General features: G+C 45.8%; 1 protein-coding gene across 7 annotated transcripts in view; it reads left to right on the top strand.

Moving 5' to 3' along the window:
• EIF4G3 (eukaryotic translation initiation factor 4 gamma 3) overlaps positions 1–23861 on the top strand; it is a 3593176-nt gene that overhangs the window by 2865891 nt on the left and 703424 nt on the right. The gene's annotated exons all lie outside the window — the stretch shown is intronic.

The following is a 23861-nucleotide window of genomic DNA, read 5'->3' as shown; positions in this document are numbered from 1 at the left end:
CTCGGGTCTCCTGTACACTTTTCCCCCTATACCTCTGATACCGAGATTTCTCCAGAAAGCCAAGGATCTGGAAAGGACTGTAATTCTCATTGCCCCATTCTGGCCTCGTCAAATTTGGTTTCCCTTTCTTCAAGCACACCAAATACGGGAGCCCTGGATCCTGGACCCGGTGCCAGACCTACTGACTCATTCGTCAGGAGCTCCCCATCCGTCGCTCCTGTCCCTCAGATTAGCAGCTTGGCTGCTCCACTTCCCTTCTTGGCCAGGTCTGATCTTCTCTCTCCGGTGGTTCAGAACATTCTAGTAGCCTCTCATAAGGCTTCCACTACAAAAATTTACACTAGTAAGTGGAAACGTTTTGTATACTGGGCGACTGCACAACATTTAGATCCCTTAATAGCCCCACTAAACAAAGTTTTAGAGTTCCTATCCATGCTATTTCACCAAGGAGCTTCTACTGCCACCTTGAGGGTTCAGTTGGCGGCTATTTCTAACTTTCATGTAGGGGAGAATGGAGCACCTATCATGGCTCATAGGCTTTGTAAAGCCTTTTTGAAAGGATCCTTTCATCTTAGACCACCAGTCAGGTTTCCTACAGCTCCGTGGAATCTAAACCGCCTCTTATCCCGGCTAATGTTACCACCCTTTGAACCAGCCTCTTCCTGTTCCTTAAAGTTCTTGTCCTGGAAAACTCTCTTTCTAGTAGCTATCACTTCAGCCAGACGAGTGTCGGAACTTCAGGCGCTTTCCATTAAACAGCCATATTTAATTTTTCACCCGGATAGGGTATTTTTACGCACCAACCCCTCTTTCCTCCCTAAGGTTTGTTCAGTCAACAACATTAATCAATCCATCGAACTCCCCACATTTTTCAAAAATCATTCCAATAAACTGGGATATATGTTGCACAAGCTGGATGTTCATTGACAACTCAGATTCTATCTAGATAGGACAAAAGATCATAGAAAAACAGACCAGCTCTTTATAGCCTTTGCGGACAACAAAAAGGGCATGGCAGTGACGAAGCGTACTCTCTCCAAATGGCTATCTGATTGTATTACCTTTGTTTATGCTGCTGCTGATCAAAGTTTGCCCACCAAACCAAAAGTACATTCTACTAGATCAGTTTCCACATCTTTGGCTCATGCGGCCCGCTTACCTTTGGATACTATTTGTGCGGCCGCCACTTGGTCTAAGCCACATAACGTTCATCACTCATTATAAAGTGGATAGGATTTCCAGGGACAGGGCAACCTTTGGTTCCACTGTGCTCAGGACCGTTCTTCCGTGAGTCTCTCAGGGTCACGGAGCTAGGGACGCTACCCACGTGTAAGAACAAACTGCGAGATTGAACACTCACATAAAGAAGTTATGTCCTTACCATAACGTTCCATGTGGAGTGTTCATCTCGCCTTTGTTGTTACATTCCCACCCTCAGGTCAGGAAGAACGTCCGGTTTAGAGGTCTGGTCTGGTTATCTCCCGCTGCTGGTTTCTCTCTGTTGTGCTACTGGTTTCAGTTACGCCCCTTGTATGTATGTATGTTTACATTATTGTTGCTGGATCTGGCGTTGTTTTGCAAACTAGATCTGAGGTAAAGGCAGAGGGAATTGTGGGAGATAGGTTGGTCTCGAGCTTCTTCTCGATGCAGAGCTTTGCTAAGCGGCCGACTCGGAGCTGAGGATCGGCTCCGAACCCATGTGTAAGAACAAAGGCGAGATGAACACTCCACATGGAACGTTATGGTAAGGACATAACTTCTTTTTACAGACGGTAAGGGGGAACCACTGCTCGCTTCTTCAGATGTACCTCGCAGTACCTTTCCGATGCTAGTGCCAGAGCCTAGACATACGTCTGCCTAACCTTCCCAGCCTAGGGCAGACCCTCCACAGAAGAAGAAACAAAAACATCTTTTTCCTTGACAGGATCCTTCCCTAGATTGGCAAGCCTTTTCTCAGGGAATCCTGAATATCTTTTTAGCACTTGGGCCCTCCTCTTCTCAGTCACCTACTTCTGTATCACCTCCATCTCCTTTGCTTAGGAGTGCTACTGTGCAACAAAAGGCCTCTGAAGAAGAGGATTCATCTTCAGGTGAGTCTCTGGCCTACTCCACTCCGATTGACTCCCCCCTGGGTTATGCTTCTCCTAGGGTTGACTCTAATGGTGGGGACTTACCTGAGGAAGATATTTCCTTTAGTGAGACTATTTCAAAGATGAGGGATTTTCTCAGTGGGAAAACTGTCAAATTTTATAAGTACAAAAGTACTATGACCGCTTACAAATAGACTCTCCTTCACCTTCTGCTGTCCCACCTGTGTTACCAGCATTTCAGGATGCTTTTCTTTCATCATCCAAAAGCCCTGATTCTCAGCCTCCTGCACTCAAAAGGCCAGACAGGTTTTATAAAGTCCCTGAGGACATCAAATTTCTGTTCAGAAGCCCACCTGCAGACCCATCTGTAATTTCAGTCTCTGTAGGTAAAGCCTCTTGGCCACTGCCTTCCACTACCCAACTGCCCTCAGATAAGGACAGTAAAATGATGCAGACCTTTGGGGAAAAAAGGTCTACGCCTCTTCCACTCTGGCGTTTAGGGCCATTAATTATCAGATGCATATGTCTGTGTGTGTACTTGACCCCACTTTCTCAGGCCTCTAAACTGCTTACAGATCTTACAGACTCAGCAGCCAAGTCCCAACTCTCTTCACTCCTGACAGTTTCTTCCCAAGTTACTAGACCCTCCATTAAATACAGTTATAACACTGCAGGGATCTCTTCTAGATCAGCAGCATCTGGATCTGTCCTCAGGAGGTTGAGGTTTTCACGGCAAAAATTATGGCTGCACTCCTGGACAACTCTGCCCTTTTTGGTGAAAATGCTCCTTAAAACACCCCAAGAGAAAGGGAAAAAACTCCAGGAACTGAAATGTATTCTTGTCTCACCATTTCCAAAATACCACAGAAATTACCCTTCCAAACATAACTTTATAAGGAAAAGAAACCCGGCTTTTTCTGAACCTCACAAGAAAAATTCACGTAAATACTCTCCAGCTAGGTCTTGGCCATCTTTGCACCCATACGACCCCCTTTTCAGACAAGTCAAATAGTCTGTGACTATCTGGCCATACTCACAAAAATGCCTCCCTCACTCCCTATCTACCTGGACAAGCATTACCACAGATAAATGAGTCCTGTTCATTGTCCAGAATGGTTATTTCATGACTTGGAAATCCATTCCTGCCTTCATGGGCATCCCACAACCCTCAAGTGACCAAACCCATCTCTTTCCACAGGTGATTCAAGACTTTATCTCACAGGGGACCATTCAAGAAGTTTCCTGTGTGGAAAGAGGGGAAGACTTCTATTCCAGGATGCTTTTAGCCCCCAAGAAAGATAGCCCTTGGAGACCAGTTTTAGATTTGTCCCACCTCTGTCTTTTCCTACAAGTTCCCACCTTCAGGATGGTCACACTATAAACTGTTTCCTCTCTTGCTTTCTCAACCTTTTCTGGTTTCCCTAGACATTAAGGATGCATACCTTCATATTCTCATTCACCCTCAGTTCAGAAAATTCTTAGTTTTCTATTGCTTTCTCTCATTTTCAGTTCTGTAATTTGCCCATTGGACTCTATGACTCTAAGTGTTGGCTCATGTCGAATGATCATGGTTGCTTGTTGTTTGGTGTGTGTTTTATGCCAGGGTGTAGATATTTTTTGTTCCTAGTCTTGTCCTTTCAGGGCTCCGCCTTCCTTTTTCCGCTGGCAGGAAAGTTCTGAAGGGCTTTTGCGCCCAAACTTGCTTCTTAATCAGCTCAGCTTGAGCTCCTTGAGTTGAAGTTTGTGACATGTCTGATTGCAGAAAGTGAATTGGATAACCACTGATTCTAGTTTTTGCCATCTGTATCAACAGCTTTCCTCAGCATGGATTTCAGCATTTTATTAAACCTGTCTACTGATCCATTAGTCTGCAGACTGACTTATTGATTTTTTTTTATTTAAACACCTTTATTGAATTATCACGTGTGACATAAGCAAAACATACATTTATATAAGAGTAATCAAACTATATTAAGTTCACATTTACAAACGTATTGTTCTATACCATGTAGTCAAAGCAACGTTACACATAGTTCATGACCTGCCTTCTCGTAAACCTCATTCCTCGTGCAGACATTTTCTGCATGTATTGTTCTCACAATTTCCATTTTTATTATGTAATTTACTCCTATTCTTTTGTAAATATCCCACGTCCTGTTCTTTTATCTCTCTCAAAATATTCACTAATTCAAATATAGTTGGTTTAGACTTTGATTTCCATGTTTTATTAATTTTTTGGGGGGGGGGGGGGCAACCACCAGAATTAAACTTAAAGCTTTGCTATGTCTAGGCAATTCAGATCCTGTATTCCACCTCAAAAAGAAGTAACACTCATTTGCTCGCTCAATATTCCAGACAGAATGCACCGTACAGATTTTTTAAAGTATGCTAACTCATTACACACAGGGAATTTATACCCTCAGGTACTGCTTTATACAGATTTTTTAAAGTGTGCTAACTCATTACACACAGGGAACTTATACCCTCAGGTACTGCTTTATACAGATTTTTTAAAGTATGCTAACTCATTACACACAGGGAACATATACCCTCAGGTACTGCTTTATACAGATTTTTTAAAGTATGCTAACTCATTACACACAGGGAGCATATACCCTCAGGTACTGCTTTCTTTCCATTTCTCCAACGTTAGCCACCTAGCTGAATAAAAATTCTACAGAGTCTGTTTGGGGCATAGAAGTACGTATGCAAACACTTCCAGGAAAAATTGCTAAATCTTATAAATTTTGTTGCAGGTTTGGGAGCCATACATATGTCCTCCGATTGTGAATTGCTTATGTAATCTCGTCCCAGTTATTTCCGACCTCCTTTGATTCCATAGTTACCGCACAGTATTTTACATGCGCTAGTTATTATCCCTTTTTTAACAGCAGCTTCTGTTCTAGTTTCAGTTAAAAATTCAACCAGTGCAAGTCGTTCATTAACGATTCCCATATTGCTTTGTCTTTTCTATACTGTATCAATCCCTGATGGGGAAGGCAGTCTTAAGCCCACAATTCAAATGTCATCTTGGCCTCTTCCCCTTCTGTTACTCTTCCCTTTGTAGTTATTTGTTCCCTGTATCTTGTTTCTTTTCCGCCCCCTTTTCCCCTGTTTTCTGTATCCCTTATTCATCCCTATTGGCAGAATCTCCTTTCTCCATTCCCATCTTGGCTTAGTTCTTTTCCTGCTACTTTATGAATGTAATATCCTGTGTGACAGTTGTTCTCCATACGGATCTGTGTCCAAAATCCCACTCTTTCCTTATTCTTTGAATTATCCTCTTCTTTCATAGGAGATTACTAGGCTATCAAACCGGAGGTCATTTTGAGCCTAACCATTTCTTCCCAATGTAATACCGTTAATGTACTAGTCAGTACCCAAGATTGCAATTACTGATGACTGCCAATGTCAGGTGGGTTGTGGGCACTATCCCCGATGAGAATTTACGATGCCTGTTCCACTCATCCAGGTTCCTCTTGTGCAGTGTCATAGAGGTGCTGTGTTCCACATGAATTGGTAGCCTGTTCCAAAGCCATGGCAGTTGTTGGGAGATAAATCTGTCCCTCCAGCATGTCCTATTTTAGTTGCAGGCCATATTTAAGCCCCTGGAATGGGTAGCCCTAGACGCATTTGATTTACGGATATGCAGTAAGTTCATTAGATTTAGGTCTTGGGTTGCTCTGCAGGTCAGCCATAAGTCTACCTTAAGTCTGTACAATACGGAGTATAGTGAAAGGGATTTTTGTTGGTTCATGTAAGGCACATGCTGGAAGCCCATGATAATCTTTGTTAGAAACCTCTGAGGTGTCTCTAATTGCTGTAGATGCTTAGTATGGTATATACCGAATTGGGGTGTTGTACTTAGTGCCGGATAAGTGCCAAGTATAGGGGGTTATTACTTCTTCTCTTGAGGTGATACCTTTACTAATCAAGTGAATTTTGTCGAAAGCTTTCCTCACAATGTGGTGGTGGTCCCAGGTCCCTTACCACTTCATGGGTACCTGGGGTATTGTTATTGATTTAATAGTGTGAAGGTAATGATGCATTTATTTGCATTCAGTTTTTGAGACTGCGACTAATACACCAGTCGTTGGTCTGTGTGAGAGATCCTGGAGTATACTGATATCATTTGGGGATTCATTGATTGCACCCAGTTGCAGTCTTCTAAAAAGTTGACCAGCTGCAATTCTTTAGTTTTGACCTGAACTTCTGAGAAGTACATACCAAACAGAAGGGGGGCCTAGCACTAATCCCTGTGGCACCCTGCCGATAACAGGTCTGCTGGTTGATGTAGAGTCACCCACTTTGATAGTGTGTCTGGTTTGTGAGCCGTTTGGTAACCCATCTTACAATGGAGGGGTTTACATTCAGTTTGTCAAGTTTATCGATGATGCCTGAATGTGGGATTGTGTCAAAAGCCTTTGCCAAGTTGAGGTATGCTATGTGCACAAATTTGCCCTCATCAGTGGCCTTGGTCAAACTTTCAAAGAAATCCACCAGATTTAACAGGCAGGATCTGCCCTTCAAGAAACCAAATTGGGTAGGGTCCAGAGTTTTGTGGCCACCTATGTCTTTATTTATGAGGTCCATAATGATGTTTTCCATGGCCTTACTGATGAGACTGGTCAGTCTTATGGGTCTGTAATTCCCCGGGTCTGTTGCTAGACCACTTTGGTGGAGGGGAGTAATTGTAGCTGTTCTCCATTCCACAGGAACAAACCTTGTGTTTAGACTATGGTTGAAAAGGGTAATTAGTGGTGATGCTAGTTCATGTTTTAGCCTGTTTAGAAGAAAGCCTGGGATGTCATGTGCTACCACAGAGGCAGTGTTCTTTGCTTGTTTGTACTGAGCTGAACTGAGGTGGGCTACCAGCCACATCTCTGAGCTGAGATACCAGACAACTAGAGGCTTCTGAGCTTCCACAAAAACATAAGCTGCCTTTTTTTTCTTGTTTATACTATTTATTGCACTTTTTTATTGACTGCTGCTTACTTTTATACTGTAAAACCAAAATGAAGCCAAGCAAAAGACACTCTGACAAACTCCAACTAAATGAACACTAGGCCCTCCGCTACATGATAGAAAAATTAAAAAGGAAACTCGCTGGTGAAAAATTCACACTTTAATATAAAACTTTAAGCTGAAAACAAAAGCTTTTCGTCAGACGGAAAGCCGCCAACTTCTTCAGAACAAAGCATTCAACATCCGACAAATGGAAACAACGTCATCCTGTCACTGTGCTATTAAATAACTTTAGGTTAATTTAAAACAATGCTAATAAATCTATTGATACTAAATGAAATATACTAGTGTAAAAAAATGAAATTACGTGAAATGATACATTGAAATACACCAAATTCTATAACAAAATCCGTAAGTAACAAATCCTTCATACAACAGCTTATATGAAAATACAGTGATGAATCTTATTATAAAAAATTTTTCCACTAAAAGAATAAATGAAGTGAACAGACCTCACTACTGATGAGTGGCTTGTAAAAAAGATCAATATAGTTTAGCAACTGTACGCAATCAAATGCGCCAGGAAAAAATAAGAAATTAAAAGCAGTCATTAAACAATTCAATCTCCATTCTAAAAACAAATTCTTTACTTGGTATCTTGAGTGTCAAAAATCATTTGACAAATGAGAAAAACAAGGAAAATGCTTGCTAATGTCGCAAGTTTCCTATTTGCATATAATGGTCCTACCTAATCAGACTCCTCAGTCTCAATTCACATAAAATGGATAATCTATCAATGTTAAGTTGTCAATCTCGCCTTCATTCTTGCTGGATGGGTTCGGAGCCGATCCTCTGCTCCGGCTCGGCACTTGCTTTAGCTCGAGAACTCCTTTTACCAGCTCGAGGCAACCCTATATCCCATGATGCAAGGCGGAACTACCTCAGATCTCGTTTGCCGCTTAGCGAAAGAGGTCTCCTTTGCCAGCTGAGGTAAGTTTTTTCTTAGTAAAATAAGAAAAGTGTAGTTAGGAGTTTATTTCCCTTTTTGAGTGTCAGTTTAGTCTGTAATCTAGTTACAGCCCACCCTTTCCCTCTTTTTCAGCCCTTTTTGTAAACTTTTATAAGTTTTAAGTTACAGTAGTTTAGTCAGGCCTAGTTCCCCCTTGGTTATCCCTTCCTGTGTGTTTGTGTAGGGATTAAGTTGTGTGTTTGTGGGGACTGTTTGTGGTATCCTTGCTAGGATGTCTAGAGAAGGCAAGGTCTCAGGCTTCAAGAAGTGTGACCAGTGCTGTCAGAAAATGTCCCTGACAGACGGTCACACTTCTTGTGTGTATTGCCTGGGGCCTTTGCACCTGCAGGACTCCTGTGCGTTGTGTCATGCTTTTAGCCAGAGAGTCCTGCAGGAAAGGAGGAACAAACTTATCCTCCGAGGTTTACTTAAACCTGAAGGTTCTCCGACGTCAGGAAAACCTCATAAGCCACGAAGGCTCAGGCTACAGTGTCCAAGCCTCCTCCGGTGGCCGGCTCCGTCGGAGCCAACATCGGCTCGGCTAGAGTCGATACTGTTTCTTCAAAGTAGTGGGTTGGTGCGGCCTGCTCCGATACCCTGACTACGATGGCCTTGTCAGCTCGGCTGGAGCCGACACTTTATCCAGCATCGGGCGAGATATCCTCGGCTCCATCTGAGTTCAAGGGACTTCGGCTCCGATGGTTTCGACCCATAAGAGATCCGGTCCCTTCTATTATGAGTATTCACTCGGCTCGCGGTCTCCTCTTTTATCGGGCCGGAGCCATCGGAGCCGGTCTTCGAGATCTTCCAGGCTGTCTGACCACGACTTGGAGAGGGTGGTAAGCAGGCTGTTGAAGTCTCAGGCACAGGCCCAAATGCTCCATAGCCCGTCTCAGCAGACTGCGGCTATAACACCTATCATTGAGCTCCCTCCTCCGACTCCACACCAGAGTTGGGCGGAGCTTCTTGGGACAGCGACTGCTTCGATGCCGGAGCCGATACATCCTTCGGCTCCGTCATCCTCGGCTCCGATCTCTTCCTTGAGACCTTCCTTGGAAGGATCCGGTCGTCGGGTTTCCACTGTCTGCTCCGAGGGGGCTAGTGGCATCGGACCCTTGTCCGACCCCGCTCTCCCTCTCGGGGCTTCGGCTCTGGTAAGCTCGGCACCGACATCGGCCTCGGAGCCTTCTCTCTCTTTGGAGCCGACCATTCCTGTCTCTTCGGAGCGGGTGTGTTCTGGTCTCCCGGGGAGAGGAGCCTTTGAGGTGATGAGGAGTGTCCTGGCCTCAGAGCCAGGTCAGCGGTCCGTCCCTCTAGCTCCTCCCTCATCAGTGCCTGCAGATGCCTCTTCCCAGCCTCTCGCTCTCAGGCCCAGGGATCCATCGCCCCAGGTTTCCCCACTGGGAATTTCCTCCTCTTCCGAGGTGTCTCCTGATCCTGCAGGGAACCCCTCGGGAGAGGGAGTGTATGAGGAAACACACAGACACCCCCGAGTCTACTACATCTGATACCGACTTAGATGAGTCGGAGGGGTCCCCGGTCCCCTCTGAGGATGTCTCCTTTTCAGACATCCTTGAGCTCCTCAAACAGAGGGGGAATTGGCCCTCCATTGACCCCTCCGAGGATGAGTCGGTATACCTGGAGGCTTTTGGATCCCGACCCTCCACCTCCTGGGTGTCTCCGCCTTTCGACCCACTCATGCAGGTAGTGGCTCGGAAGGCGTGGGCGGCTCCAGATTCTGTGGAACCTGTCCCCAGGAGACCATCCAAGTTCATCACGGCCCCTTCGGATAAGCAGTTCCTTTCCAAAGGTGTCTCTGTGGATGCTATGGTGGTGGCGGCGGCCAGTAAGAAGGAACTGGCGGATCCTTCAGTACCTGTCCATCCTCCTAATAAGGATTCTAGGACCATGGACAGGTATGGAAAGCGGATGATGTTAAGTTGTCAATCTCGCCTTCATTCTTGCTGGATGGGTTCGGAGCCGATCCTCGGCTCCGACTCGGCACTTGCTTTAGCTCGAGAACTCCTTTTACCAGCTCGAGGCAACCCTATATCCCATGATGCAAGGCGGAACTACCTCTGATCTCGTTTGCCGCTTAGCGAAAGAGGTCTCCTTTGCCAGCTGAGGTAAGTTTTTTCTTGGTTAAAGAAGAAAAAGTTTAGTTAGGGGTTTATTTTTTCCCTTTAGTGTTAGATTAGCCTGTACTTAGTTACAGCCCACCCTATTCCCTTCCTTTTAAACTTTTTATAAATAGTTTCAGTTTAAAGTTTTAGTCAGGCCTAGTTCCCCAAGTTATTCCCTTCCTGTGTGTCTGTGTAAGGGATTAATTGGTGTGTTTGTTGGGACTGTTTGTGTTTCTCCCTTCTAAGATGTCAAAAGAAGGCAAGGTCTCAGGCTTCAAGAAGTGTGACCAGTGCTGTCAGAAAATCTCTGACAGACGGTCACACTTCTTGTGTTTATTGCCTGGGGCCTTTGCACCTGCAGGACTCCTGTGCGTTGTGTCATGCTTTTAGCCAGAGAGTCCTGCAGGAAAGGAGGAACAAATTAATCCTCCGAGGTTTACTTAAACCTGAAGGTTCTCCTCCTAAGTCAGGGGCAGGAAAACCTCTTAAGCCACCGAAGGTTCAGGCTACAGTGTCCAAGCCTCCAGTGGCTCCGGCTCCGTCTGAGCCGATATCGGCTCCGGCTGGAGTCGATACTTCTTCTGTTCGAGTAGTGGGTTCGGTGCCGGCCGGCTCCGATACCCTGACTATTGTGGCCTTGTCGGCTCCCGCTGGAGCCGACACTTTATCCAGCATCGGAGCCGAGATATCCTCGGCTCCATCTGGGGTTCAAGGGACTTCGGCTCCGATGGCTTCGACCCGTAAGAGATCCCGGTCCCCTTCTCTACTGAGTATCCACTCGGCTCCGGGGTCTCCTCTTTTGTCGGAGCGGAGCCATCGGAGCCGATCTTCGAGATCTTCCAGGCTGTCTGACCACGATTTGGAGAGGGTGGTAAGCAGGCTGTTGAAGTCTCAGGCACTGGCCCAAATGCTCCATAGCCCGTCTCAACAGACTTCGACCATAGCCCCGATTCTTGAGATTCCTCCTCCGACTCCACACCAGAGTTCGGAGCCGGAGCTTCTTGGGACAGCGACTGTTTCTATGCCGGAGCCGATACATCCTTCGGCTCCGTCGTCTTCGGCTCCGATCTCCTCCTTGAGACCTTCCTTGGAGGGATCCGGTCATCGGGTTTCCACTGTCGGCTCCGAGGGGGCTAGTGGCATCGGACCCTTGTCCGACCCCGCTCTCCCTCCCGGGGCTTCGGCTTTGGTAAGCTCGGCGCCGACATCGGCCTCGGAGCCTTCTCTCTCCTTGGAGCCGACCATTCCTGTGTCTTGGAGCGGGTGTGTTCCGGTCTCCCGGGGAGAGGAGCCTTTGAGGTGATGAGGAGTGTCCTGGCCTCTGAGCCTGGTCAACGGTCTATCCCTCTAGCTCCTCCCTCATCAGTGCCTGCAGATGCCTCTTGCCAGCCTCTTGCTCTCAGGCCCAGGGATCCATCGCCCCAGGTTTCCCCACTGGGAATTTCCTCCTCTTCCGAGGTTTCTTCTGACCCTGCAGGGGAACCCCTCGGGAGAGGGCGTAAGAAGAAACACACAGACTCCCCTGAGTCTACCACATCTGATACCGACTTAGATGAGTCGGAGGGTTCCCCACGGTCCCCCTCTGAGGATGTCTCCTTTTCAGACATCCTTGAGCTCCTCAAACAGAGGGGGAATTGGCCCTCCATTGACCCCTCCGAGGATGAGTCGGTATACCTGGAGGCTTTGGATCCCGACCCTCCACCTCCTGGGTGTCTCCGCCTTCGACCCACTCATGCAGGTAGTGGCTCGGAAGGCGTGGGCGGCTCCAGATTCTGTGGAACCTGTCCCCAGGAGACCATCCAAGTTCATCACGGCCCCTTCGGATAAACAGTTCCTGTCCAAAGGTGTCTCTGTGGATGCTATGGTGGTGGCGGCCACTAAGAAGGAACTGGCGGATCCTTCAGTGCCTGTCCATCCTCCTAATAAGGATTCTAGGACCATGGACAGGTATGGAAAGCGGATGTTTTCTTCAGCGACCTTTGCTATGCGTTAAGCTGAATTACCTTTGTCACTTCACCAGGCTTCAACGAGATATTCTCAAGGAACTGGGAGAAGTAGTCCAGGATCCTGCTGCTGCTGGGGCTCAGGAAAAGATTGCCTCACAGCTTGCTATCCTGAATTCCATATCTAACTCCTCCATGCGGCTCATATCTTATGCGGCCGATGGAGCGAGCAGGCCGCAGGCACAGGTGTTGCTCTTAGGCGCCAAGCCTGGATGCGGCTGTGTAATTTTGGACCCCTTTAAGGCGTCCTTCACCAACACCCCCTTTGACGGTTCGGCTTTGTTCGGACCTCAGGTGAAGGATACTTTGACCAGATGTGAGCAGGACGGTAAAACTCTTTCTGCCGTTGGAGTCCAGTTTTCCACTCCTTCTAGACCTTATCCCAAGGGTCAGAAGGGGAAGATGTGGTTCGAAAAGCCCAAGGAGCTACACGGACACGTGGTCAGTTTACCCCAGAGGCAGAGGGGTAACAATAATAGACGCCGCCCTAGAGGCAGGGGGTCCTCAGAACCAGGGCAACAGGGAGTCTCTTCCTGAGAAGCCCTTTCAGCATCCCTGAGGTGTTGCCCGACTGTCCACCCTTGGAGGCAGTCGGGGGAAGAATTTCACTGTACCCAGTAGCCTGGCAATCCCTATCCCAAGAGAAGTGGGTACAGTCGATCATATCCGAGGGTTACAAAATCCCCTTCGAAAGGTTTCCCGTACCTCTACAATCCCTTCCAGACATCTCACCCGGTCAAAGGGATTTGGCAAGACAGGAAGTTTCAAAACTCCTGGGAAAAAGAGCCATCCAAACAGTGCCGGCAGACCAAGTAGGATCCGGCTTCTACTCAAGATTCTTTTTGGTCCCCAAAAGGACGGGAGATTGGAGACCGGTACTAGACCTAAGCAGACTAAACAAGTCTGTCAAGAAGGCAAGATTCCGGATGGTCACGCTGCAATCCATTCTGCCCTTTCTGGGCAAGGACAACTGGACGTGCTCTATAGACCTTCAGGGTGCGTACTATCACATAAAGATTCACAGACGCTCCAGAAGGTTTCTCCGCTTTCGGCTGGGAGCCAGTCATTACCAATTCAGAGCACTGCCCTTTGGCCTCACTTCAGCCCCCAGAGTGTTCACCAAATGCATGGCAGTGGTCACAGCTCACCTGAGACGTCGAGGATTCCAGGTGTTTCCTTATTTGGACGACTGGCTCCTCTCCGCCTCCACCAAGCATCAGCTTCTTCAGTCCAGAGACTACACCCTACAGCTTTGGAAGAAACTGGGAATTTCGGTAAATTTCGAAAAATCCTCTCTGCTGCCTTGCCAATCTATCATTTTTATAGGCGCAGAGTTAAATACCGTCAAAATGTTAGCCAGGCTAACAGATCAAAGGATTCTGGACATCCAGAAAGTTGTTCAGCTTCTGTTACTAAGCAACAAGATCAAAGCCAGGTTTGTCTTGAAAGTTCTAGGCCTAATGGCTGCGGCCATTGTTCTTCTTCCACTGGCTCGCTTCCACATGCGTCTCCTGCAGTGGATGTTATTCACGCAGTGGTCGTACCACAATCTGCCTATGAGACACGAAATCTTGGTAACACAGTCGTGCAGGGCTCATCTATGATGGTGGATATCTTCCCCTCTTCTTCATCAGGGCCGACCCTTTGTTCCCCCTCCTCCAGTTGCCACAGTTACCACGGATGCCTCCCTGATCGGGTGGGGGGGGCATTATCAGGGCAGGATGGTCCATGGGACGTGGCAACCCATAGAATACCATCTGCACATAAATGTCCTGGAGATGAGAGCAGTGCTTTTAACGTTGCAAGCCCTCGACGACTTTCTTCCCACGGGGACTATTGCAGTACAGACGGACAACATGTCCGTGGTCTGGTACATCAACAAACAGGGCGGAACCAGGTCCTATCCCTTATGTCGAGAAGCTCTCAGACTTTGGCAATGGGCGATCTCTTCTCAGCGGTTTCTGATAGCAACGCACATCCCCGGCAGGTCCAACCTATTGGCGGACAGGCTAAGCAGATCCATTCTGATGCCTCACGAGTGGTCTCTCAATCAATCTGTAGTAGATCAGATTTTTCTGAAGTGGGGCACTCCTTGTTGTGATCTTTTCGCTACCCCTCAAAACAGCAAGTGCCCAGATTACTTCACACTATTTCCCCTTCCAGGCCAACCCTTGAGAGACTCTCTAACCCAGGATTGGCCTCGGGGACTTCTTTATGCTTTTCCTCCCTTTCCATTGATTCCACAAGTCATTCAGAAAGCCACTGTTTTGAGAGCAAAATTGATCCTCATTGCTCCATATTGGCCTCGACAAATTTGGTTTCCGTCTCTACATCGTCATCTTCTGGTGCAGCCCTGGCATCTGGACCCAGTTCCGGATCTTTTGATCCACCAGTCGGGTCAGCAGCACCGGGCCATTCATTCTCTCAACCTCACCGTGTGGTTGCTCCACTTCCTTCCCTAGCCAGGCTACCGATGATTTCTGACTCAGTCAGAGACATTTTAGTGTCTTCTTTAAAGTCGTCCACTAGAACTATTTATGCTAGCAAGTGGCGATGTTTTTCAATTTGGGCAAACGCCAGAAATATTGATCCTTTTACCGCTCCTGTACATTCTGTTTTGGATTTCCTGGCGGAGGTTTTTCATTCAGGATCCTCGTCATCTACAGTCAAAGTACAACTGGCTGCTATTTCCAAGTATCATGTTGGCTTGCATGACGATAACATCATGTATCATAGGTTATGCAAGGCCTTTTTAAGAGGAGTTTTTCTCCTAAAACTGCCTGTGAAACATCCTCCTCCGCAATGGGATCTAAACTTAATGTTGGCATCCCTAATTCTACCTCCTTTCGAACCGTCTGCTACGTGTTCTTTAATGTTATTGACGTGGAAAACTATATTTTTACTGGCTGTTACTTCTGCAAGAAGAGTTTCTGAGTTTCAGGCCCTCTGTATTCGTTCACCTTATCTGGTTTTTCATAAGGATAGGGTTTCGCTTAGAACTAACCCTTCCTTAATTCCAAGGTTGTATCTCAAACCAATATTAACCAATCTAATGATCTACCAGTTTTCTTTCCTAACTATTCTGACAGAGCTGAACAGAAGCTGCACTTTTTGGATGTTCATCGTCAGCTCAGGTACTACTTGCATAGGACTAAACAAATAAGAAAATCAGACCAATTGTTTGTCTCCTATGCAGAAAACAGGTTAGGTCTTCCAGTTTCTCAAGTGACCTTATCTAGATGGTTGACTTCCACCATTTCCTATGTGTACTCTCTAAGGGGCAAACAACTATCTTCTAAGCCAAAAGCACATTCTACCAGGAGTCTATCCACTTCTGTAGCCTTTCAGGATAGACTTCCCATTGACACTATTTGTGCAGCAGCTACTTGGGCCACGCCTCATACCTTTGTGTCTCATTACAAGTTGGATTTGGCCTCCAGAGATAGGGCCAGTTTTGGTTCCACAGTTCTCAAGAGTCTGTTCCATTGAGCCACCCGGGATACAGGTGCTAGGGACGGTCCCATCCAGCAAGAATGAAGGCGAGATTGACAACTTAACATTTAGAAGTTATGTACCTACCATAACGTTCCATGTTAGTTGTCTTCTCTGCCTTCTTTCTTGCATCCCTCCCTCCTTCCCCCTGGCCTGGACAGATCTTGGAGAGTTCCTATTAGATTGCTTCCTCTGGAGCATTATTATGAGGACTTCTTTTAGGAACCACGGTTCCTAATTATGTTAGGATAGTCTTTAGCAGGGTCAGTTAGCTGCCAAACGAGATCTGAGGTAGTTCCGCCTTGCATCATGGGATATAGGGTTGCCTCGAGCTGGTAAAAGGAGTTCTCGAGCTAAAGCAAGTGCCGAGCCGAGGATCGGCTCCGAACCCATCCAGCAAGAAAGAAGGCGAGAGAAGACAACTAACATGGAACGTTATGGTAGGTACATAACTTCTAATTTTCTTCAGCGACCTTTGCTATGCGTTCGCTGAATTACCTTTGTCACTTCACCAGGCTTCAACTAGATATTCTCAAGGAACTGGGAGAAGTAGTCCAGGATCCTTCTGCTGCTGGGGCTCAGGAAAAGATTGCCTCACAGCTGGCTATCCTGAATTCCATATCTAACTCCTCCATGCGGCTCATATCTTATGCGGCCGATGGAGCGAGCAGGGCCGCAGACACAGGTGTTGCTCTTAGACGCCAAGCCTGGATGCGGCTGTGTAATTTTGCGGACCCCTTTAAGGCGTCCTTCACCAACACCCCCTTTGATGGTTCGGCTTTGTTCGGACCTCAGGTGAAGGATACTTTGACCAGATGTGAGCAGGACGGTAAAACTCTTTCTGCCGTTGGAGTCCAGTTTTCCACTCCTTCTAGACCTTATCCCAAGGGTCAGAAGGGGGGGAAGATGTGGTTCCGAAAAGCCCAAGGAGCTACACCGGACACACGTGGTCAGTTTACCCCTAGAGGCAGAGGGGGTAACAATAATAGACGCCGCCCTAGAGGCAGGGGGGGGTCCTCAGAACCAGGGCAACAGGGAATCTCTTCCTGAGAAGCCCTTTCAGCATCCCTGAGGTGTTGTCCGACTGTCCACCCTTGGAGGCAGTCGGGGGGAGAATTTCACTGTACCCAGTAGCCTGGCAATCCCTATCCCAAGAGAAGTGAGTACAGTCGATCATATCCGAGGGTTACAAAATCCCCTTCGAAAGGTTTTCCGTACCTCTACAATCCCTTCCAGACATCTCACCCGGTCAAAGGGATTTGGCAAGACAGGAGGTTTCAAAACTTCTGGAAAAAAGAGCCATCCAGACAGTACCGGCAGACCAAGTAGGATCCGGCTTCTACTCAAGATTCTTTTTGGTCCCCAAAAGGACGGGAGATTGGAGACCGATACTAGACCTAAGCAGACTAAACAAGTCTGTCAAGAAGGCAAGATTCCGGATGGTCACGCTGCAATCCATTCTGCCCTTTCTGGGCAAGGACAACTGGATGTGCTCTATAGACCTTCAGGATGCGTACTATCACATAAAGATTCACAGACGCTCCAGAAGGTTTTTCCGCTTTCGGCTGGGAGCCAGTCATTACCAATTCAGAGCACTGCCCTTTGGCCTCACTTCAGCCCCCAGAGTGTTCACCAAATGCATGGCAGTGGCCACAGCTCACCTGAGACGTCGAGGATTCCAGGTGTTTCCTTATTTGGATGACTGGCTCCTCTCCGCCACCACCAAGCATCAGCTTCTTCGGTCCAGAGACTACACCCTACAGCTTTGCAAGAAACTGGGAATTTCGGTAAATTTTGAAAAATCCTCTCTGCTGCCTTGCCAATCTATCACCTTTATAGGCGCAGAGTTAAATACAGTCAAAATGTTAGCCAGGCTAACAGATCAAAGGATTCTGGACATCCAGAAATTTGTTCAGCTTCTGTTACTAAGCAACAAGATCAAAGCCAGGTTTGTCTTGAAAGTTCTAGGCCTAATGGCTGCGGCCATTGTTCTTCTTCCACTGGCTCGCTTCCACATGCGTCTCCTGCAGTGGATGTTATTCACGCAGTGGTCGTACCACGATCTGCCTATGAGACACGAAATCTTGGTAACACAGTCATGCAGGGCTCATCTACGATGGTGGATATCTTCCCTCTTCTTCATCAGGGCCGACCCTTTGTTCCCCTCCTCCAGTTGCCACAGTCACCACGGATGCCTCCTGATCGGGTGGGGGCATTATCAGGGCAGGATGGTCCATGGGCGTGGCAACCCATAGAATACCACCTGCACATAAATGTCCTGGAGATGAGGGCAGTGCTTTTAACGTTGCAAGCCCTCGGCGACTTTCTTCCCACGGGACTATTGCAGTACAGACGGACAACATGTCCGTGGTCTGGTACATCAACAAACAGGGCGGAACCAGGTCCTATCCCTTATGTCGAAGCTCTCAGACTTTGGCAATGGGCGATCTCTTCTCAGCGGTTTCTGATAGCAACGCACATCCCCGGCAGGTCCAACCTATTGGCGGACAGGCTAAGCAGATCTATTCTGATGCCTCACGAGTGGTCTCTCAATCAATCTGTAGTAGATCAGATTTTTCTGAAGTGGGGCACCCCTTGTTGCGATCTTTTCGCTACCCCTCAAAACAGCAAGTGCCCAGATTACTTCACACTATTTCTCCTTCCAGGCCAACCCTTGAGAGACTCTCTAACCCAGGATTGGCCTCGGGGACTTCTTTATGCTTTTCCTCCCTTTCCATTGATTCCACAAGTCATTCAGAAAGCCACCGTTTTGAGAGCCAAATTGATCCTCATTGCTCCATATTGGCCTCGACAAATTTGGTTTCCGTCTCTACATCATCATCTTCTGGTGCAGCCCTGGCATCTGGACCCAGTTCCGGATCTTTTGATCCACCAGTCGGGTCAGCAGCACCGGGCCATTCATTCTCTCAACCTCACTGCTTTGTTGCGCCACTTCCTTCCCTAGCCAGGCTACCAATGATTTCTGACTCAGTCAGAGACATTTTAGTGTCTTCTTTAAAGTCGTCCACTAAAACTATTTATGCTAGCAAGTGGCGACGTTTTTCAATTTGGGCAAACGCCAGAAATATTGATCCTTTTACCGCTCCTGTACATTCTGTTTTGGATTTCCTGGCGGAGGTTTTTCATTCAGGATCTTCGTCATCTACAGTCAAAGTACAACTGGCTGCTATTTCCAAGTATCATGTTGGCTTGCATGACAATAACATCATGTCTCATAGGTTATGCAAGGCCTTTTTAAGAGGAGTTTTTCTCCTAAAACCGCCTGTGAGACATCCTCCTCCGCAATGGGATCTAAACTTAATGTTGGCATCCCTAATTCTACCTCCTTTCGAACCGTCTGCTACGTGTTCTTTAAAGTTATTGACGTGGAAAACTATATTTTTACTGGCTGTTACTTCTGCAAGAAGAGTTTCTGAGATTCAGGCCCTCTGTATTCGTTCACCTTATCTGGTTTTTCATAAGGATAGGGTTTCGCTTAGAACTAACCCTTCCTTTCTTCCCAAGGTTGTATCTCAAACCAATATTAACCAATCTAATTATCTACCAGTTTTCTTTCCTAACTATTCTGACAGAGCTGAACAGAAGCTGCACTTTTTGGATGTTCATCGTCAGCTCAGGTACTACTTGCATAGGACTAAACAAATTAGAAAATCAGACCAATTGTTTGTCTCCTATGCAGAAAACAGGTTAGGTCTTCCAGTTTCTAAAGTGACCTTATCTAGATGGTTGACTTCCACCATTTCCTATGTGTACTCTCTAAGGGGCAAACAACTATCTTCTAAGCCAAAAGCACATTCTACCAGGAGTCTATCCACTTCTGTAGCCTTTCAGGATAGACTTCCCATTGACACTATTTGTGCAGCAGCTACTTGGGCCACGCCTCATACCTTTGTGTCTCATTACAAGTTGGATTTGGCCTCCAGAGATAGGGCCAGTTTTGGTTCCACAGTTCTCAAGAGTCTGTTCCATTGAGCCACCCGGGATACAGGTGCTAGGGACGCGGTCCCATCCAGCAAGAATGAAGGCGAGATTGACAACTTAATATTTAGAAGTTATGTACCTACCATAACGTTCCATGTTAGTTGTCTTCTCTCGCCTTCTTTCTTGCGTCCCTCCCTCCTTCCCCCTGGCCTGGACAGATCTTGGAGAGTTCCTATTAGATTGCTTCCTCTGGAGCATTGTTATGAGGACTTCTTTTAGGAACCATGGTTCCTAATTATGTTAGGATAGTCTTTAGCAGGGTCAGTTAGCTGCCAAACGAGATCTGAGGTAGTTCCACCTTGCATCATGGGATATAGGGTTGCCTCGAGCTGGTAAAAGGAGTTCTCGAGCTAAAGCAAGTGCCGAGTCGGAGCCAAGGATCGGCTCCGAACCCATCCAGCAAGAACGAAGGCGAGAGAAGACAACTAACATGGAACGTTATGGTAGGTACATAACTTCTAATTAATACCCGGAAAATGACAGGCATCCAACCTTAACTGCCATGCCAATTCTTTACCTTCCAAAATTAAGGAACTCACACCTCATCCCTCTTCTATTGGGATTTGGTCAATAACTGTAAAATAAAACTGATGAGAGGGATGTTCAGATATATGCTGCACTAAGGCATTTTCTGTCTTGCCCTTACGAATCGCATAAATGTGTTCATATATACGTTCGTTTAGTTTTCTGTCGGTTTTACCAACATAGAAAACCGGGCAGATTAAACACTTAGCCAAATAAACTACCCTGGAACTAACACAATTATATGTACCTCGAATACTGTATCTGTAGTCTCTAACAGTAAATTGAGGACCTTCTAATATGTGTTTGCACTGACGGCACATGTTACATTTAAACATGCCAGATTTGGCTACTTTTAAATCCTTTTTTTCTTTCTAACAAGTTTTTAAAATTAGGGCCTCTCCTAAAGGTTACTCCAGCTTGTTCGGGTAATAAGTTCCTAAGGCTACTGCCCTGCATGATATAACCCCAATTTTTGTGCAGGATAGAAATAATATTCCTTGCATCCCAACTGTATGTATAGATAAAATTACAGTTAAAAATTTACTTATCCTTAGTCTCCACTACTTTCGATCTATCTTTAGGGTTTGATGAATTCAAAACCGGAAGATAAAAACCCTTTGCGCGTTTATTCTGGACCTCAGTTCTTAGGTCCAGAATCAGAGTAGCCGGGTAACCCCTCTTAAGAAAAAGGTTCTCAATAAATTTACACTCAGTAATAAAATCGCTGTCTCTAGAAACCATTCTCGCAGCTCTCACCAGTTGGCTCTTCACAATAGATCTCTTCTGAGAAGAAGGGTGACAGCTGCTGAAATGGAGAGAATTGTTAGAGAAAGTCTCTTTCCGATGGATGTTGGCAATAAATCTGTTGGATTCTCTATCTCTAGAAAGGGCTATGTCCAGATACGAAATATTGTCCTTACCCATAGTATAGGTGAAACTCAAAAATTCAGTAGAAGAATTAAAATAACTAATGAGTTTGCTTACTGTACTTTCGTCTCCCTTGATGACTAAAAAAATGTCATCCAAAAAGCGAGTGTACAATTGAACTTTAAGGAAAGACATACTCTTTCCCATATAGCCATCACCGCATTAGCTGCACTAGCACCACAAGGGCACCCCATTGGGACCCCTGTCTTTTGTAGGAAATACCTACCATTAAAGGTCACATAGTTGTTAGACAGAATGATGTCTAGCAGTTCATTGACTAATTGGATTTCGTTGATGGGTGCTCCTTTCAGATTCAACAATACGGGGATCCAGTCTAAAGCTATTTGATGGGGAATAGACAAATATAGATCTTTTACATCGACCGTTAAAAACAATGTGTCATCTGTGCATGGAAGTAGATTCACTTTTTCCAAAAATGACCAAGAATCTTTAGAGATCTGGGCCTCAGATGACACATACTTCTTCAAGATAGAATCAACCACTTTAGCACTAGCGCAAGTTATGCTACCCCTTGCGTTGACTAGTGGAAGCATAGGGGGGGGGTCATCGATCTTCTTTTGAATCTTAGGTGAACCGAAGATAATAGGTATCCTAGGGGATGGGGTAGATATATAGTTAAACAATTGTACAGTATTGTTTATAAACATATCGTTATAATAACCAGATATTTTGACTAAACCCCTGTTCAACTTATTTCTGGATAACTCCTCATAGGTCTCAGAACTCAAAATATCCTCCATTTGCCTGTTATAATCAAATTGATTCATCACCACTAACCCTCCACCTTTGTCCAGTTTCATTACCCTAACCGGAGCTGTACACAGCAAATCAAATAAAGCCCTTTCTTCTTTACTAAGGTTGGAGTTTATGGTACAAGGTGATGGAGGTTGACTCAAAAGATGGCGGATGTCAAGTTCCCACATATGTTCAAACATTTCTATAGTCGGACATATAAAGGTGGATTGAAAGTACTCGAAATGGTGAATTGGTCTAATTCTCTAGATGAATTACCCATCAAAAGGTTTAAATTTAACTTTCTAACATAAAATTTTAAATCCAATAAAATTTTTGCCACATCTGAACGTCTTGTAGGAACAAAATTTAGACCCTTGGCTAAGACATTCACTAAATCACTGTGAAAGTGAAAGTCAGAGAAATTATAGATGTTAAAATCTGCATCAGAGTTTTTGATAATATCACAAAACTTAGGAGGAAAAAAATCTATAACTCCTAAGTGTTCATCCTATTCCTCTGACTCATCATAACTTCCTTCTGTGGGAGGCTGGCCTTCAGCCCCTTGGAGTGACCTTAAAGCCTCTTGTTTCTGGATCTGTTCCACGTCTTCCGCCCCTGGTGAAATTAATTGTAGGAGGCAGTTGCCCAAAAATTTGACTGCGCTGCCCCTTCGGCAGACGCAGGTTGGCATCGTTGTTGAGCTATATGGTCACTTCGGGGAGGTTCACTAGAATGAAGACTGGCAATTACTTCTTCGGGTTCCTCTTCTTCCCTGGTCCTTTCACCCTTACCTGTCTGTGTACTAAACTACACTGTTATACTGCAATTGCCTGCAACATTGTGCCTATATTGAATTTTACTGCCATTTACACTGTTTAGCATGCTTTCTTGTTTCTACTGTTTAAGTATTTACTGGTATTTTTTCATTGTTTTAAAGACGTTTGTTCTGCCTGCTGTGGTTTTCCCACCAAGCAGTACTTAAGTAACTGATCTTTCAACTGTTCAAAGCATACTTTAGAGCCTCCTGGCTGATTTACTGCCATTTTAAACATTTTTTTCAGGGTCTCACTGCTATTTTCCTGCTGTGTTAAACATTCTCTAGTGTTTCCCACTGAAACTAGAGCAGCTAGTAGCTGTAGCATAGTCCAGATCCAGGCCTGCTGCTTCTGGAACTGTTTGTAGTGGTTTGTTTGGTTCTTTTGCCAGTCTTGGATTGGAAGAGGCCTTCTGCACTTTTGTGACAGAAAATTGTATTTGATTGGCAGCTAACTGGTAAAGGAAGGCTGATCTAGGGCTTGGAATAAGCATTCTCACTGGTCCTTCAAGTGTTAGCTTCTGGTGTTTAGGCCCTGCATCTGAGCAGGTTTCTACTTGTCTCTATGTCACACAGATCCACGCATTGCCACACAATTGTGTGCGGGACAGACAAATTTAACAAATGTTCCCTTAAAACCCAGGTAGAAATATCCATTTGCTGAGCTCCACCATGATTGTTCCTGAAAAGCCACCCTAGGGACAACAGTCTTCAACCTAGTATTATGGACAGTTGGACTACCCTTGTTTCTCCTGCCAACCTTGTTGACTTGGGTCTCTTGAGGCAGTGTAGTAATTGCCTCATGTACACAGACAACCCTCTACTAATACTGTCTAGTACAGAGTGTGAGAGATGTATTTACGCCAAGAATCTAGAATCCATGCTCTCTCTCACTCAAAACAGTAACACGGAGAAGGTTAACTCACTCACCACTACATATTTACATTATACCACTACTCATACACATATCACTACTCCTATACATAGTGTGCATCAAACACACAAATCCACATTTATTTATTTATTTTACATTTGTTAACCGGGAAAATCTGACTGGATACATGTCCATTTTCAGCGGAGGCCCAGGGAGAAAAGCTCCAAATGTAGAAAAACAAGTGTAAATACAGTGAAATTATTACAGTGAGTTATCACAAA

Source organism: Protopterus annectens, chromosome 2.part1, assembly GCF_019279795.1.
Source record: "Protopterus annectens isolate FY-2018-M chromosome 2.part1, PAN1.0, whole genome shotgun sequence".
Taxonomy (NCBI): Eukaryota; Metazoa; Chordata; order Ceratodontiformes; family Protopteridae; genus Protopterus; species Protopterus annectens.
The sequence above is the reverse complement of the archived record's forward strand: the minus strand, read 5'-3'. Positions and strand labels throughout refer to the sequence as shown.